Source organism: Protopterus annectens, chromosome 1.part1, assembly GCF_019279795.1.
Source record: "Protopterus annectens isolate FY-2018-M chromosome 1.part1, PAN1.0, whole genome shotgun sequence".
Lineage (NCBI taxonomy): Eukaryota > Metazoa > Chordata > Ceratodontiformes > Protopteridae > Protopterus > Protopterus annectens.
In genome coordinates this window covers 1219518156-1219535267 of record NC_056726.1, presented here as the reverse complement: position 1 = coordinate 1219535267, position 17112 = coordinate 1219518156, and positions in this window count along the sequence as shown.

Genomic DNA, 17112 nt, shown 5'->3' with positions numbered 1-17112 from the left:
TTTGAGGAACGTGACTTTCTTGGATGGAGCGGTTGATTAGGATACTAATTGGCAGGGCGATAGCATCTGCAGCTATACTGAGGAAGTGTGAGGGGATGTTATCGGGGGCATTGGTGCAAGGTTTTAGCTTTTTCAGGAGTTTTTTGATAGTGGAAGTAGGGATTGGTTCCAGAGAGAATCTAAGTGGTTGAGAGGTAGTAGGATGACAGAGTGGAGAAGGAGGAGGAGTAGGGGGAGTACAGGAGGAAGTTGGAGGTGGATGGTTGGAGGAGAAGGAAGAGGTTAGTTTGGAAATGCAGTCAGTGAAAAAAGATTTAAACTTGGTGGCAAGGTCATTGTCTTGTACGCTTGGGTTGGGGTTTGGGTTTTCAGTTGTACCGGGTTTTAAGAGGAGGTTATACCTCTCCAGAAATTTTGTGGGTCATTTTTGCATTTACTTTGAAGAGAGGAGTAATAATTGTGACGGTCTGTTGTGATAAGCTTTTTTACTGAGTTACGAAGAGTTTTGTAGTCATTAAGAGTAGTGGGAGATTTGTGCTTCAGATAGCGTGCCCAGGCTTTATCTCTTAGTCGCATGGTTGTTAGTGTATTTTTGGTTAGCCAAGGGGTAGTTTTGTTTTTTATTCTTTTGGTTTTTAAGGGAGCATGTGTATCTAACAGGTTTAAGAATGTGGAATTAAAGTGAGTGATTGCACTTTCCAGGGGAAGAGTTTTTAGTGGGTACCAGTTAAGGCATTTTAGGGAGTTAGAGAAGGCTTCTGGGTTGAAGTTTTTTTGGTCTCTGAAAGTGATGTAGTTATGAGAAACTTGTAGGGAAGATGAGAGGTGCGTGGCAAAGATGGGAAGGTGGTCGCTTAGGGAGTCGGGAAGAGTTCCACTATCAGGGTAATTGTGGGGGTGAGAGACTAATATCCAGTCTATAATACTGCCAGAAGAGAAGTCTTTAGAGGGCCTAATAGTGGAGTTGATGAGTTGAGTGAAGTTATAAAGGTCGATGTTAATGGAGGGGGTATGGGATTGAATGGTGGACCAATTGATGTTAGTGTCTCCCATGATGATGGTTTCGTTAGAAATATTGGAAGAGGACCAGGAGAGGATATCTTCCAGTGTTGGAATACTGTTGCCAGGGGGAATGTAGAGTGAGACTATGCATATATTTTTGTGTTTATTTAATCGAAGTAGGCCTATTATTAATTCTGCATTGTTGAATTGAGGAATAGCTTTATTGTAAGGAGTAATGGATAGAGAGGATGAGTATAGTAGAGCTACACCACCTCCTTTTTGCTGGGTTCTGTCTGCTCTGATAATGGAGTAGTTGGCAGGAATTATCTCCACATCTTTTATATGGGGTTTTAACCAGGTTTCAGATATGCCTAAGATATCTGGTTTATTATAGTGTAACCAGGCTTGAAGGTTTGGGGCTTTGTTTGCTAAGCTTTGTGCGTTTAGGGACGCTAGTTGAATGGATTTAGATGAAGGGGGGGGTGTTTGGGCCTGGGTTAGGATGTACATCACCAGCTAAAAGTAGAGATGTTAGAATCTCTATTGCATAGTATGGGTTTTTGTGTTTTTTTCATAAATAGTAGAGGTTGTAGGGGATATGTTTGGTAGGGTGTGGGTAGTAGTTTTGAGTGAAATAAGTTTGAAGTGAAAGCAAAGATTGGGTTTGATAGGGTAAAGTGTAGGAGATATTGGTATGACTGAGTAGGGGTGAAGTAAGTTGAGAGAGGAGGTTGTGTGATAGAGTGGGGAGTGAGATAGCTTGTTAGGCTGGGTAAGGTAGTAGATGAAGGTTAGGTTAAGTAAGAGAAGTATTTGAATGGAGAAGAGTGTATTCTTTGGATGCATGTTTGGGTTTTTTTGAGATATTTATGGTTAGTAGTAAGAGAGATTAGGGATGTGTGGTGTATTGAGTAAGGAGTTGATGGGATCTGCGGTGGAGGGAAGTTGTGCAGGGGAGGTAATTAAAGGAGGAAGGGGTGGAGTTTAGTGGGAGAGGAAGTAGGTGTGGTTATGTGGGTATAAGTGTGGATGTGGTGGGGGTGGGGGAGATTTGGGGGTAGGGTAGGGGAGCGAAGTGAGCCCGTAGGGCGAACGGATCAGGGAAGAACAGAAGGAAGAACCAGCAGCAGAAAAAGTATCAGCCACTGCAGCTGTGAAAGCAATATAAGCAGGTAAAGTATATGTATACAAAGGTAAGATAAATAACTATCAGGAAAGAAACAGAGGGTCAAATTAGCTATGGTATTCTGTTCGGAGGTGGAAGAACCAGGATATAGTTGGAGAACAATGGCTCAAAAGATACCTAGACAGCTACTTAGGAGGGGAGCCAAATAAAATAAAAGATATATTGCCCTATGGATGGTAGGTGCTGCCACCTAGTGGTGAAATAGAGATAAGCAGGCTGAAAAGGGGGTGGAGGACACTTAACCTGTACGGAGGGAAATATGTAGGACTCAGTTGACCAGAGGAGGGGAGTAATGTCTTGTGGTAGGCTGCTGACTCACTTACAAGGGAAGTTATAGGAAAATACAAACGTTAAGTAGGTAGTTTGCAAAGCCAGTAGTTGGTGTTAGGCTACCTACATTCCCAAAAGTTACTCAGGGGCAGTCTTCAGTAGTACTTCTTTAGTCCAACAATAACCAGCAACTTCCAGAGAAGAGTCAAGAGGTATTGGCGGGAGGTATTCCTTAGGCCTTTGATGAATGGGGGGAGCTTCTGGAGGGAGTTTTCTGGTGTGGAAATTCCCAAAAGTTACTCAGGGGCAGTCTTCAGTAGTACTTCTTTAGTCCAACAATAACCAGCAACTTCCAGAGAAGAGTCAAGAGGTATTAGCGGGAGGTATTCTTTAGGCCTTTGATGAATGGGGGGAGCTTCTGGAGGGAGTTTTCTGGTGTGGAAATTCCCAAAAGTTACTCAGGGGCAATCTTCAGTAGTACTTCTTTAGTCCAACAATAACCAGCAACTTCCAGGGAAGAGTCAAGAGGTATTGGCGGGAGGTATTCCTTAGGCCTTTGATGAATGGGGGGAGCTTCTGGAGGGAGTTTTCTGGTGTGGAAATTCCCAAAAGTTACTCAGGGGCAGTCTTCAGTAGTACTTCTTTAGTCCAACAATAACCAGCAACTTCCAGAAGGTGATTCCATAATCAAGTGTTAGGTCTAGTTCCAAGTATTAATGATAGACTACAACAAACTGTTCCAGAACATCTTCCTGTGACAGATTCTCTTCAGCTGCATCCTGTGTCACCTGTTGCTCTTTTGTCTGGGAACTCACTGGCCTATCACTCCACAACACTGACTACGCCAAATTTGCAACTGTTTCTTGACCTTTTCCTTGTTGTGCAACTCCATCTGAACTTTTCTACCACTTTCCTGCTGAAGGCTTCAGAGTATCTTCATGTGACACATGATCACATGCTTCCTTTTCCACCTGCTTCTCCTTAATTTTGGGACTCATTGTTCCATCCTGCTGTGATGTTACCAGAGTTGGAGTTTCTACACTAAATCCTTCACTTGACAGGTAATCCATAACTTCAGTTTCTGTTTCTTTAACTTCTCCATTATTAATCATCTTTTCTGATCACCCCTCTGTTTTTCATATTTTTGGCATTAGGAAATTTTCTATATCCGTATGTCTTTGCCTGTATTTATCTTCAAATATTTTTAGTGCTGCTTTTTTGTATTGATTCATTTGCTTTCTCATTTGCATACATATTGCAAAACAGTAACTCTCTTTTTCTTTCCAATGTCTATATTTCTTCTTCAGATGTCTCCCTCTCCACCTGTTTCTCCTTACCTTTGGGGACTCATTACTCCACCATGTTCTAACATAACCTGTGTTAGACTTTCTACACTAAATCCTTCACTTCACAGGTAGTCCATAATTTCTATTAGTTTAACTTCTACTTTACTAATCTTATGTTCTACATTCCTCCTTTGTGATCTTATTTTTTTTTGTATTGTGAAATTTTCCATATGTGGATGTCTTTGCCTATATTTCTCTTCAAATATCTTTGGAGCTGCTTTTTTGTATTGATTAGTTTGGCTTTCTTCTTTGCGTATATATTGCACCATATCAGATCTCACTTTCTTTTCTATATCCACATTTCTTGTTTATACCTTACAAAAATCTTTAGGTTTTATTCTTTATATTTTCTCACTTCCTTACTTGCTTCTTTTTCCAAATGCCCCAAGGTTTCTTGGTCCATATAATGTTTCTCATGGATCTGTTGTATTAATGAACACACATTTGCGTTTGAAGCTTTTGACAGTTTTACGTGTGCAGGTATTTTTCTTTCCTCCTGTTTCTCTGAAATCTTTTTAATATCTTCTGTCTGGAAATGCTGGGCTTCTTGCATAATAGTAACAATACATAATTTCTTTCTTATTCTCAGTAGTCCACTCTATCATTTTTATGGCTCTTTTTTGGCCTGCCAGTTTTTGTTATTTTTGCAGACTACTACTTCATTCTACAACAGGAGGACCATCTTCCCCCTGAGCCTGGCCTAACCCCATTGTAGGAATGTTTCTGTATCTTGAAGATTCTGCAATGTCAGTTTTTCCAGTCCTGGCACTAGTACACATCTCAGGAATGGGCACTTTTATATCCTGGGACAAGTCCACCCAGCTTTGTTTTTTATTTTTAACCCACCTCTATTTATCTTACATGTTATATAAAATAGTCTATATATTGGTGTCATCTTGGTGAGATTTTGTAAAAACAGGGTTTACCTCATGAAGGTACTCACCAAGACTTGAGGATGAATTCAATTTCAGCAATACTGCTCTCCTTTGCCTGTTAATTTTATCATCTCTCCATCTGGAACTGGCTGCATGGTCTTGTCCATGATAATTGTTGTAGTACTTTTTTGTTGGTCAATGTAAACAAAAATAAATAAATAAAATGTATTTTTTTTTTAAAAAGTGCATCCTTAAACTGCTGTATGCCTCAATAGTCTGGTATTCCTGATTTGTTTACTTTGGGAAAGTCAGTTTGTTTCCAAGTTCTGCCTTGCCCGCCATCTTATCAGGAACATTTTCAACATGCAGACTTCATTGGGCATTTCCATTTCACTACTGTATGAGACAACATAAAGTAATCAACATCATCTTCTGTAAGGCAAGGAGCTCAGTTTATAGCACTGCTATGTTAGGGTTTCACTGGCTTTCTGAGACAACAGGGTTTACTGCTTTGGTAAAGAATGTCAAACCTCTGACATTTAGCACAGAGTTTATCACACTCTGTTATGACAATCACAATACATGAACATTGTTTCTTGATAGAGGCCAGATTTTCAGAGTTCCTTTGCACAAGCACACCTTGTACTTTGGCTCTTTTAAAATGGATTTAATTATAAAGTTATGTTTTTCTTGATGGCACGACTCTTCTTGCTTAGGAAGTTTCAAACTTTTTGCAAAAGGACTAGGTACATTCATCTGTGACCACAAAACCTCATGAAAATAGTAGTAGGTTTCAACCTTTTTCAGCAACTTATTTCCTTGTAATAATCATCCCCTGATTTACTGCTGAGGTGTATTGGATCGATCACTTCTATTTTTTCCGAACTTTAGTTTTATCCATACCTTACTTAAGGCTAGTTGTTCATGTCCTGTTTAGCCTACATTCTTTAGGACATCAGTAAGCGTTTTCAGTCTCTTTTAGTCTTTTACTGGTCTGCTCATCTTATCATAGATGCCCTGTGATATTCAAGTAAGTTCATTTCCTGATTCAGTTAAAGCTTCATGATTTAGGTTGTTTCCCCCTTATGTCAAAGTAAAACCTATCTGTGCCCCACTTAGGGATAAGCTACCCAATACAATTTGTTTTTTTTTCCTATCTTTTTCAAAAAGTCAACATTACTATGATATACCACACAGCTTGTAGCAATCATATTATGTGCTTAAAAGAAAGGGTTACTTCTGGAGACTAAGCCTTCTGTTGCCCTTAACAGGCATGCTTCTCAGAATTTCCTAACCTGTTAAAACCGCTTACCTTATCAGCCTTGGAAGAGAAAGAGAATGAATATTGAAAGTGCTGCTTTCAGCGTGGCTAGCATTTATACATGCAGGATGTCCAGCGGAAGGAAATCCAAAAGTCAGTGAGTGTGTCTAATTGCAGAAACTATGGAACAGTGTTTCTAGTAAGCCTATCACTTCCTTTATCTTCCTGAACTTTTCCTGTGAGACCTCCCTCCTTATTTCTTCCCTAATCACAGCTCTGTGAGGATATTTTGGTCTGTTTCATGACTGAGCTGTATCATGGTTTTGGTACCTGATATAATGGCCTCTGTTAGAACCTCATTTTTGCCTCCTTCAGATCCCCTGCCATTTTGTCTACTACAACCATGCGTTCTGTATGGTATTCCTAGTTGGGCTAAAACAGAAGTGATAGATAGGACTAAAGAAGAATAAACAATTGAAGTAATCTAATGAAGTCTGTGCTGCGTAAAGCAAATGTTGGGTCACAATGGAAATGGCACTTCCTTGTGCCTGAACCTGTTTACTACTGAAACACTGTTGTGTGTTAAAACACAATCTTTATTCAGTTTTATTGAATTTGTATACTAGTCTTTTCAGTCTTTTTATTTTTACTTGATTGAGTAGCTTTGGGAAGAGGTAAGCCATTTTTGTTGATACCAAGGCTATTAGATTCTTTGACTTTTAGTGCTGATTTTGGACAGTAGGTAGCCTTACCTCTTTAGGTGATACCATTTTATCTCTGTTGTGGATTTTCCAGATGGTTACTACCTTGTTTACAATCCACTACATACCTTGACATTTTACCCCCAGTTTTAAGCATAACTGTGCCCTGATATGGAAGGGTAAACTCTGAAAATACACATTCTAGAAATCATCACTTTTTGTGTCTGAAAACTCACCAGGTACAATTTTTGTGAGTTTTTCAGTAGAAGGTTTGCATGCCTAGCTTCTCTCCTACAGCAAATGCTTTCTTAGTTTTCTTTTTAAAAACGTCTACTGTATTTTTGGAATACTTTTTTCAGAAATGCTGTTCCACTCTATCTTTCCATTATCTGTCGACTACCTAATTATGAAACTCTGTTTTCTTTCAGTTATACATGAGCCTATAGAATAATTCTTTAACTTCTGTATATTTTGCACATCACCCCTGTTTTGCTTTTGAAGTGAACTTATTTCCAACTAACTTTGATACTTACATAGCAGTTTTAAGGGGGTGCATTCAATAGCTCTTGCTTATCCATGCTTTTACTGACTATAACTGGGAATCGTCACTACCAAAATCAGAGTTGCTCTGCTGATGAGCTGTTGTCTTATTCGTGCATTTTCTTTTTAACCGCTCTGTGAGGTACATAAATGGCTTCTCATTGGTGGCATGCTTGAGGTCCTAGTTTTTGAATCACCGTGACTACTAATATTGTACCTCCTTTCCAGTCATGTTATGATCTCTCATTTTAGAATTTCAAACTTCTGACATAGAGTCTCATATGTTTAAATCCAATGAATAAAAAACAAATACGTTTAAACATATCTAAACCTAACCTAAAAACATACATTTAATATAAACTGTACAATGAATAGGCCATTAAACATTACTAATGCCCAAAAAACATAGAAATATTATGTACATAATATTTGATAAAAAACAAACTGAAATGAAAATTCACTTGGATAAAATTCAATATTCCAGTCTCTTGAGTTTTGAAATAGGTAAAATAGAACAAGCATCATTAAGGCCCAGAGTATCCAAGGCACTTAGCCTGAAAATACAAATTAATTCTCAACTAAGCAAATCTTCTATCAAAATATAACCTCTAGAGTCCTTTACAATGTAATCTAACACAACAAAGAAAAACTTGTGGTCAGGGGCTTGCTTAATATGTCTATACAAAGCATTAGAAGTTTTTCTTTTGCTTATGTCATTAGCATGTTCGTACATCCTCTCTTTCAACTTTCAAGAGGTTTTTCCAATATAAAATGCATTGCATGAATTACACAATGCTGCATATACAACCCAGCTGGATTCACAATTAAAGTGCCTATCTATCACAAACTTCCTATTTTTCACAAAAAAAAATGATTTACATTCTAAAACAAAACTACACTGGTTGAAAAAACACATTTGAACATGCCATTAGGTGTATTACAATTTTTACCACACCCATGTCCTTCAAACCTTTTTTTAAAACATATATTTTTACAAAAAAACTATTTTAGGTAATTTTTCTAAAACACTAACCAATTCAGTTGAGGATGAAATTAAAAGCCAGTTGTTAATTGTCTTTAATAATATTTACAATCTCACAGGAATGTTCCATAGGTAGTGATAAAACCCCTATCATAACCTAGTGACGCCACCTGTTGATGAAGAATTTAATTGTTGATCCTATAACATTGATCAATACCTGGTCATGGCAGTAATGGTTTATAAAACTGTCTATTTCGCTTTTCACAAATTTTGTCCTTGACCATTTCCAACAAATCAGATGGATACCCCCTGTTTTTAAACATCTCAATTAATATACTACCTTCATGGTTAAATACTTCATCATCTGTGATCATTCAAGCCAGTCTAACCAACTGGCCTTTCACTACACCTTTCTTCTGAAAATGGGGGTGCCAATTGTCATAATGGAGGTAGGAATTTGAAAAGGTACGTTTTCTATATATATTAGAAAGGAAACACCCATTTTCATAATCCTTAGTCAATCTGGTGTCCAAATAGGTCACTGAATCTTTATTAACAGAATAAGTGAATTTTAAAAAGGAGGTACTGTAAACAGTAAACTCATTCTCAGAATTTTATATAGGTTTAGGACCACGGGTATTTAATACCATACATTCACTGTTATCCTTACCAGGGTCTATATCGCCTTCTATTAATGAGTCAAACATCCCATTCTTATCATCATAGAACAAATGCTGGAAGAAGATTTGCTTAGGATAAAATTAATTTGGATTCTCAGGCTAAATGCCTTGGATACTCCGGGCCTTAATGATGCTTGTTCTATTTTACCTATTTTAAAACTCAAGAGCCTGGAAGGTTGAATTTTATCCAAGTGAATTTTCATTTCAGTTTGTTTTCATCAAATATTATATACATAATGTTTTTATGTTTTTTAGGCATTAGTAGTGTTTAATAGCCTATTTATTGTACAGTTTATATTAAACATGGGTTTTTAGGTTAGGTGTAAATATGTTTAAACATTTGCTTTTATTCATTGGATTTAAATGATTATATTTTTTATTTAGTAAGTTTATCACATGATATGTTGGTACCACTATTTAAGTGGTGTATGTGTCATATTATGGCAGTTCTGAAGAAGTCTTTATGTAAAACGAAAGCGTTTGACTTCTGTATTCCATTAAAGTAGTTGTTGGTCCTTATTTGGTTTCTGGTTTATTGGTTGGTGACATTTGATTAATAGAGACTCATATGTGCCTAATATACAGGGGTGTACAAAGTGTTTTTGTGCAGCATTAATTAAAATGAAATGGTTGTTGTATGCTTGAAGTCACTACTCTGATCCATATTCACAAATCAGAATAGTGATCACTGGTGTACAAGACATAATACAGAAGATGCTTGCATGCAGCTGCACTCTATGCCTATGAATACCTAGGGCTGATCTATCCATTCATCCATTCATCCTCTACCCCTTTTCCATTTTTAAACATGGGGTCGGGGTGTCACTTCAGCAGTGACAATCATCTTGAGCCAAGATTTACACTTCCGGGTGGCCAGCCCTGATATTTGTAAATATTTTTATCAGTAAGTTTTCAGAATACCTTTCAGTAACACAGCTTAAGAGCAGTTAAACGATTTTGTGAAGCTCTGTCTCAGAAGTTGATTTTTGGTGATACGTAAATATAACCTTTTTATAGGACACAAACCTTTTCTTCATTTATTCACAAAGAAAAGACACAAAAAGACTATTTTAAAAATTGGCCATAAAATATTGAATGCTGAATCTGATAATTTGAAGACATGGTCTTAGCAGATTTGTGTATTATTTGGGCATCATGAAAAGGACACATTTGTATTCATCTTTTTGGTTTAAGATTAACATTTTCTGTGTATTTACAGATAACTTTGGTCACAAGAAACAGTGATGAAAGCTCAGCAAACAGTATTAGATAGAGAATTCTCATAACAGGAATGGGCAGGAGGTAGCATTGTCATTTCATACCAAGAAGTGTTTTCTCTGTGGAATCTGAAGTCTTCCCCCTGTTTGTGTGTATTTTCTCTGCGTGTTTCAGTTCCCCTCACATTCCAAAGACACATGCAGTGCATGGATTGGACACTCTAAATTAGCTGAAGATGTGATTGTTGGGCAGCTGTGGTGGTGCAGCAGTTAGCATTGTAACCTCACAGCAAGAGGTTCTCCGGTTCGATTCTAGGCTGGAGTGCCTTCTGTGCAGAATCTGCATATCCTTGCTGTGGTTGCGTGGGTTTCCTCTGGGTGCTCTGGTTTCCTCCCACATTCTAACAACATGCAGTAGGTGGATTGGACACTCTAAATTGGCTTTAGGTGTATGTGTGTGTGTGTGTGTGTGTGTGTGCTCTGGTTTCCTCCCACATTCTAAAGACATGCAGTAGGTGGATTGGACACTCTAAATTGGCTTTAGGTGTATGTGTGTGTGTGTGTGTGTGTGTGTGTGTGTGTGTGTGTGTGTGTGTGTGTGTGTGTGTGTGTGTGTGTGTGTGAATGGTATGGATGAACTACTGCAGCAGGACTAGCCAGCCACCCACCCACCTCGGCTTGAGATGATTGTCACTGTTGAAGTGAAACCCTGACCCCATTTGCAAAATGGGGGGAAAAAGAGTTGGGGATGGATGTGTGTGTGAGTGTGTGTGTGTGTGTGTGTGTGTGTGTGTGTGCGCGCGCGCACATGTGTGTTTGTTTTTGTGGTATGAAAGAATAACTATGTCAGGGCCAGATGCCAAGTAGTTTAAATACTGAACTGACTGTAGGTTATTTGGCTGCTGCTAATCTGACATCCTGACCCCATGTACAAAATGGGAAAAAAGGATTGATACTTATGATGATGGATGCCATCTTAGATACTCATGTTCATCATTAATGACTTGAATATAGCAATTTTCAGGAACCATTACCACACTGTGAAAGTTTCATGATACTTATGAGACGGTTTCTTTTATTCCTGATTTTTAAGGGATTTGTGACAACATTATATGACATTGTGTGTTGCAGAATATTGTTATAGATCTGATTCTGGACTGTGCTTGGCCTATTTATAAAATATTTATTTGCTGACTTAAAAGTTGGAAACAAGCAACTTTGTATCAATTGGTGGTGTCATATGATCTTTTAGAGCTTTAAAATGGTTGCATTCTTAGTTAGCACTTATACTGATGAAGACACTGTGTGTGAAAACCAGTTTATTTGGAGCTAATGTTCCAAAAACCAGCATTTACTTAGTGGCTGCCTCCTGTGCTGCGTTTTATTGTTGTGTTAGATTCATATGCTGTCTACTATACTACACACAAGCTTCAAGAAGTTTTCTTTCTCAAATGACACTACAAAAGTGTGATCTTTTCCAGTAAAAGGTATTTACAGTAACTGCTTAGGTCAGGTTGAACAAAGACATGCATTTCAGGTTCAGACATTTATCTGTATCCTTTAACTTGTTTGTTATCTCCCTGTCTTCCTCACTTTCTATATAAGATGAGCACTAACTTAGTTCTGCTGTTACAACTGAACCATCTACTACAGTCCATACCTCTCAGCCTATTAGAGCAAGAAATCTGGACAAAGTCAAAAATAATGGGGGGACAAAGGCCCAAAAATAGGGACAGATTTTAAATATTGCACTTAGAAATTTGATAGAATAACAGAATTTGTGTTAGTATACATTTTCTGAAGGATATGAAGTCTTAAACTCAAATGTATTTCATTATATAATCCTCAGTGGGCTGGAACGCCTTCTGTGTGGAGTCTGCACGTCCTCCCCGCGGTCGTGTGACATTTAAAGACATGCAGGTAGGTGTACACATGAATGGGTGTGCCTTCTTTGAAGGTTGGACATCGGGCTGGCAACTCAGTACTTTAAAATTTACTGCCAATCATTAGCGGACAGGAGTTCCACTGTGGCGACCCCTAACCTGGAAAAGCTGAAAGACTTTTTTATTTTCCTACAAAAACACAAATTTTATGAGTAACAGACCAAAAATATGAGGCAAAAATCTGGACATTCTGTGAAAATCTAGACATTTGAGAGATATGCTACAGTCTCTAGCTGTGCGTAACCATATAGCCCTGAGTCGCAATAACATACCTACATAGTTAATGCAAGCAATTAAGACTATAAGCTGTTAACAGCTGCTTCATGGAGTCCATGATATGATTCCCTCATGTAGGTCTGAGCAAGTCACCTAAATGGATAGTGCTTCTCTGTGCTGAGTTAGATTGAAAAAGGTCCCCCTGTTAAGAAATAATAAAATAAATAAATAAAACAGGAGATAATGCAGGCTGACTGTTGAGTTGCGTTTTCATTAATAATCTTAATAGTTAGCAAAGGGGCAGCCATAGCTTTGTAATAATCTTTACAAAAAGCAAGAAAAGTAGTGCTGACAGAACAATATTCGAGGCTGAGACAAAATGCTTTTAACAATTAAAAACCAGTCTTACTTTATACATTTACAAAAGTGAAAATACAGTGTTTTAACTAATTACTTGGCAAATCTTTTTTGAGCCGCTTCTAAATAACTTACTTTATAAACAGGAGCTTTAAACTAAGCCACGGTGGTACAGCGGTAGTGTTGTTGCCTCACAGCAAGAGGTTTTCCTGTTCATTTCCCGGCTGGAGTGCCTTCTGTGTGGAGTCTGCATGTCCTCCCCACAGACGAGTGGCCTCCGAAAGACATGCGTGAATGGGCATTCCTTCATTGAAGGTTGGGCGTTGGGCTGGCAACTTGGCATTATAAAAATCGACTGCCGATCATTGGCAGACGGGAGTTCCGCTGTGGCAACCCCTAACTGGGAAAAGCCGAAAAGATAAACAGGAGCTTTAAATTCTGGACCGTTTTTAAATAGCTTATAATATATTTAGCCACCACCCCCAATTTTTTTTTTAATAACAATAAGTAGGAATGTAATGATAAGTTATGTTAGAAGTCATTATATGCTTAGTCCCTCAGGACAGTAGTAAAATATTAATAAATGTCTCCACGTAGAAGACGCTGTAGCTGAGAATCGAACCGGACAGCGTCTTACTGTGAGGCGACAATGCTACCGCAGCACCATTTGTTTAAAATATTTTCCTTACAATGCGCTAATGATTGGCAGTAAATTTTACAGTGCCGAGTTGCCTCATGCTCCCAACTGTACACCTCTGGTACCCTCCTTAATGGCCTAAGCGATCACCTTCTCACATATGTAATTAAGCACAAAACCATTAATTCCCAACAACCCTTACTCAGAAAGGTTAGAAACAATAAAAACTTTGACCCTGCCAAATTCCAACAAGAACTAAACTCATGTAATTGGTCAATTCTAAAACACCTCCCCTTAGAGGAAGCAGTAGCATACTTTAACAACAAATTCCTTGAGATCCTTGATTTGCATGCACCTGTTCGTTCAAAGAGAACCAAGGCAAAAACTGCTCCATGGCCTTCTATAGAGTCTAAACTCAAAATTGCCCTTAGAAACAAAGCATGGGCTTTATGACATTCTTCTAAAGACCCTCAAGATCACATTGAATACAGGCAATCCAGGAACGAAACCAAAAAACCAGTTTTACAAGACAAAAAACAATACTACTGTAATTTACAGACAGTAAATCAAAATAACCCAGTTTTGGGCAGGTTTAAATAATCTACTACATCCTGGACAAACTTCAACCTCAATCCCTGCTGCTACTATTGATAAAACCCCTGAAGATGTTTCTAATAGTTTTAACCAATTCTTTACTGAGACAATTCAAGCCCTAGCTAGCCAACTACCTCCTAGCTCCCCTGGTCCTGAAAGTAGCACCCCTAGAAACCTACTTGCGTTCAGCTTCCAACCAGTCACCATTTCACTTATCCGTACGTTGATCAAAAAATTAAAACCCACTCCACTTTCTACTGATCAACTCCCTGCCGAGTACCTACAAAAATCAGCTGATGCTATTGCTTACCCCGTCTCAATACTAATCAATCGAACCATAGTAGAAGCTAAAATTCCTACCATCTGGAAAATATCCTGTGTAATCCCACTTCACAAAGGAGGCAGCTCTACTGAATTCTCCAATTATAGGCCAATAGCTATACTCTCTCCACTTGCAAATATTATGGAAAAATGTATTCATAGACAACTCATGCACCACCTAATCCAAAATCGCCTTATGGCAGACACTTAGCATGGCTTCTGTCCTCATCACAGCACTACTTCAGCCCTCCTAGCCTTTACTAACACCATAAACCATAATCACAACAATAATTATATATCCTCAGCCCTCTTTTTGGATCTTTCCAAGGCATTCGATATGGTTGATCACCAACTTTTAATCCACACCCTGCAAACATTCTGTCTAGATACTGGAGCCCTCCATTGGTTTCAATCCTACCTGAATGGTCGACAGCAGGCTATCCTCTGGCAGAACAAACTCTCTAACCTTCTACCTAACACCCTGGAGTACCACAAGGCTCTATACTAGGGCCCTTGCTATTCTCCATCTTCATTAACGACCTTTATACTGTCATCCCAAATGTCAGCTGTATCCAATATGCTGATGACTCTACTGTGATTTGCTCAGCCACATCTCCAGTAGAGTTATGGTCAGCTACCCAGACCACCTTTAAAACAATAGAAAACTGGCTTTCTGAACATCATCTGATCCTAAATCCCAAAAAAACTAAAATGCTGTTATTTTCACCAACAGGTAGGTCTACTGCGTTTACCTTTACCATAAAATCAAATGATTGCACAATAATCTCCCCTGACCCATCTACAAAACTATTAGGTGTCATCATAGACAATCTAAAATTTGACCTACATGTTAACCAAACTATCAAAACCATCAATAAAAAACTAGGGTCACTTTACAGAATAAAAGCCTTCCTAACCCCTCCAGCTAAAACTGCCATAGTTCGCTCTCACCTTCTTTCAACCCTTCTGTATGCATCCCCTCTACTTTCGAATTTAAACAAGACTGTCCTTAACAAATTCTCAATTTGCTACAACCACATTGCCAGGTTTGCCACTGGGGCTGCCTTTTAGGACACATCATTGCATCAATCTAAATCAGCTTGGGTGGCTTGAACTACCCAGCCTAATCCAGTATAACCAACTGATTATGGCCTATAAAATCCTCTCTAATCCGGACAATACTCCTGCACTTAAAAATATTATCACCCCCTATAACAATCCTAGACCACTTCGATCCTCTAACAAACTACTAATTCAGACTAGCAATATTAATAACACAGCCGGTGATTCTCTCTTTGCAAACTCTGTAAGTAGATCCTGGAACTCTCGTTCAGCTGATATTACCTTACTTTCCATCTTAGGTCAATTTAAAACTAGACTCAAACAACATTTGTCACTTAACTGGCTATGTCAATGTATCAAGCCTGGCTAACTCTCTCTAGAATGTGTAAAAATCTGTTAACCAGTTTACTGTGTAATTTAATTTAATCCTGACTTTTGCTCAGGATTAACTGTAACCTGTGGAACTTGTTTAACTTGCTTGCTTAATCTCTGTAAATAGTCTGTTTGTAATATGTAATGCTGGTATTATGTAATGCTGTATTTGCTTACCATTGGAGCTTCTCTCCCCGGGCCTCCGCTGAAAATGGACATGTATCCAGTCGGACTATCTTGGTCAACAAATGTAAAATAAAAAATAAAATAAATAAATAAACAAGCTGTGGGAAAAATAAATATGGCTTAGTATATATTCTTGCCCCCTTCCTAGGTCTGTTGTTAGGTTCATTCAGTGGCAGCTCCAGGTTCCTTTTCTTGCCGGGGCAAAGTAGTTATCTGGTGGGCCACATAGGAGATGTGGAAAAAAAACACCATAACAATAAAGTATAGAATGAATAATACATGGTAACATCTCATCTATTATCCACCGTTAAAAATAAAAGACCACCCCTATGAAAAACAAACCCTGGCAATATTCACAACACAGAAAAATGACTAATTTGTTATGTTCAAGAATTATAGTTCGGATAAGTGTTGGTATGCTACAGTGTAACAAGTCAAGGGTTTAGCTACTAATACAAAAGAGATAGGAAAATGTCATGCACAAAGACATTTGTTCCTCAGTAGAAAGAAAAAAATATATTATTAACAAAAATTCAAGAAGAAAATAAAATATTATGTTGTTTTATGTTGCATTGTAAGGAAAATATTTTAAACAAATGGTGCTGCGGTAGCGTTGTCGCCTCACAGTAAGACGCTGTCCAGTTCGATTCTCAGCTAGAGTGTCTTCTGCGTGGAGACATGCATGAATGGGCATACCTTCGTTGAAGGTTGTGCGTCAGGGCTGGTAACTCGGCACATAAAAATCAACTACCAATCATTAGCGGACCGGAGTTCTGCTGTGGCAACCCCTAACTGGGAAAAGCCAAAAGACACAAACAAACATGACATTTGCCAGCATTCAATATAAAACAAACATCTTCCCACTGCAGACACTACTGAATTGCAACATAGTTTAAATGTCTGTTACAAGTCCTTTGAAATAGAAACAAGTGTGGTCAGTTAATAGCTCCCAAATTACAATGACAGTTTTGGCAACTCAGGAAGAATGTAGGGAGGAGGTCTGTCAGCATTTGGACTAAATTGGATGCCTTAATTTAGTTTGTTGAACATTTACAACTATAGTTAGAGGTAAGAGCTCTTCTCAGAACACAAATCATATTAATTCAAACAAAACAGTAAATGGAAAAATAGGTTCAAGAAACTGTGAAAGATGCTTGTGACTCACACTACTGCTGAAATGAGCCACTAAAAAGAAGTTAATGAGTGACGGCACAGATATGAGGCAAAATCAGTGATGTTCTGCAAAATCAGAGACAGATAGTAGGCAAACTACCCTAAGCTAGTTAAAAAGTTAACAGAACAGTTTTTGCATTGACATGCATTTTCTGAATATTTGAACAATTGTGAAACTCTAATAAATTGCA